Consider the following 2,708-nt stretch of genomic DNA (forward strand, 5'->3'; position numbering starts at 1 on the left):
CATTCCGGAAAGACCACGCCCAACTGGAGGCCTCGACCCTCGCAAGAATGCGGCGCGCACTTGCACTGGCCTTAGGGCCCAGGAGTTATCCAACCTCGGTCCTCTAATTGCGGCGGGAGGCCTTGGAAATGCCGCGTTAGGCGGCTTGGGGGTTCAGGGAGGCAGGAATGAGGAAGCTGCTGAGCGGGCCAGGCCGTTTCCGTGCAGAGCGCTGTGAACGAAGGGCAAGAGTGTCCGTAGGTAAACCAAGATGTTTCGAGCACTCCTTTTCGGGGCGACCTGGCCGAGGGGCCCCCGAGACCCTGGGAGAGAGTCCTGACGGCCTCCGGGCTTGGGGTGGTCTCCAAGACAGCGGTCTCTAAGCATTTTTGATCGCTTTCCCTTAGCTGTAAACACTATGGGTCCACCATTCAAATGGTTATTTAAATGCTGTAATAACAGATTATGTACATTATTGAAATATGCAAAACGAAAAATATAAAGGATGAGAGATGAAATAAGCAAAGCTAGCTGTTAATTACAACTAAAGGATATTATCAATTATGTGATAAAATGAATATTTGTAGAGAACAATGCACTTGGTATTTGCCTTGTAAACAACGTTGAAGTATAATTTACATACCATGAGATTCAGCCATTTTAAGTGAGAAATGATTTTTAGTTCAGTCTAACCAGTTGTTAAGCCTCATTTTTGTTTTTACACCAAAAACTTACTACTTTGTGATTCAGGAAACTTTTAGGTTTAATTCTGAGTTTGTCAGTTCTTTGTTTTGTTTTAAATGTTTATTATTTTTGAGGGTGGGGGAGGGGATAGAGAGAGGAAGACATAGAATCTGAAGCAGGCTCCAGGCTCTGAGCTGTCAACACAGAGCGTAACAGAGGTGGAACTCACAGACTGGGAGATCATGACCTGAGCTGAAGTCGCCCCTTAAGGGACTGAGCCACCAGGCGTCCCAGTCAGTTCTTTGTTTTAAGGATGTGGTAGATGGAAAAATAACCCACGAGAATATGTGGGGCCAAATGGAAAAGGGAAATTCCTGGTTGCACTTACTAAATCATACTTATTTTTAAAGACTTTACAATGACTTTTTGACTTAAGGTTTTTATTAAAATTTCCATTTCCTGTTGTCCAAATTGTTCTTGCAAACTGGTTGGAATAGGTTGCAGTTTTATATTTAAAACTATGGGCCCAAAACATTTCATGAACTGAAACAGTCCATCTGAAATATTTTAAAATATGTTGGTAGATCCCCCCTACCCTAGCTTTTTTTTTTTTTTTTTTTTTTTTTAATGTTTCAAAGGGGGTGGGCAGAGGGAGAGAGGAGAGAATCTCAAGCAGGTTCCCATGACCCTGGGACCAAGACCTGAACAGAAATCAAGAGTCAGAGGTTCAACAGGCTAAACCACCCAGATGCCCCTCCTCCACTTTTAAAAATGGGAAGCTAGAGTTTTTTTACAGATGCACACAGCATTTTTGGCAACATAAATCATATCCATATGGAAACACTCCAGATGTATTTTATTTTATTTTATTTTATTTTATTTTATTTATTTTTTATTTTTTCCAAATGTATTTTAAAATGCAAGAGTTACTCAGTTTTGTGGGTTTGAGCCCTCCCCCCCCCCCCCCCCCGCCCCCCATCAGTCTCCCTGGTTTGGGATTCTCTGTCTCCCTCTCTCTCTGCCCCTCCCCCACGCACACTGTCTCTTTCTCAAAATAAGTACACATAAAAAATAATGCAAGAGTTATATATAGTATATGCCTATATAATTTCTTTTGATTTTCATTTGCTCCCAATAAAAGCAGTTTTAAAGGATTTAATGGTTCATTTTTTCAGTGTTGCTACAGAACATGCTAGTGTTACCCAGTTGCCAGAGAGAAGGTTAAAAAAAATACATAATTCATCTTTAAGTTGACAGCATTTGCATTGCACAGAAGATTTTCAGCATCTTTCCCCATCTTAATACAATATATTGTAAGGAATATTCTAAGTGTTCATTTTGACTTACTTGCTGTAGTGGTTTGTCTATGGATAAAACATGAATTAATTTCCCCTGTGGTGCTAGTTCTGTGACCTTAGCCCAGAACTTGCCCTCCACCCCCTTTATTCAAGTCAAAATGATTCGTCAGAGGTTACACTGGGAGTTCTTCCATAAAACATTTTTTTTAACTTTTTATTTTGAAATAATTTCAAATTTACAAGAATAGTCACAAAAGTAATGAAAATACCTCCCTACCCCTTTGCTCAGATTCACCAAATTGTTAACATTTTGCCACATTTGTACTCTCTCTCTCCAATTCAAATGGAATATTTCCCTGAACTTCTTTATGCTTTCTTTGATCTGTTACCTGCTCTTGGTTTTTCACAACACTGCCCCCCCCCTTTTTAATACAGGCCAATTATTTTATAGAATGCTACCTAATTTGGGCTTGTCCGATGCTCGTAAAGATTAGATTTAGATTACACAGTCCTGGCTGGAGTACTGCATAAATTGTGCGGTGTTCTCAGAGGTTATAGTTCATCACTATCCTTATTTATTACAATTTTTTTTTAACTAATAGATTTTATTTTTTGGAGCAGTTTTACATTTAAAGCTAGATTGAACAGAAGTCGGATGCTCAACGGACTGAGCCACCCAGGTACCCCTACCAGGGAGTTATATGGCAAACTTTCACATGAGGAAGTTTAATTTTTGCTTCTTCAAAC

This window comes from Panthera onca, chromosome C2 (assembly GCF_046562875.1).
Source record: "Panthera onca isolate mPanOnc1 chromosome C2, mPanOnc1 haplotype 2, whole genome shotgun sequence".
NCBI lineage: Eukaryota > Metazoa > Chordata > Mammalia > Carnivora > Felidae > Panthera > Panthera onca.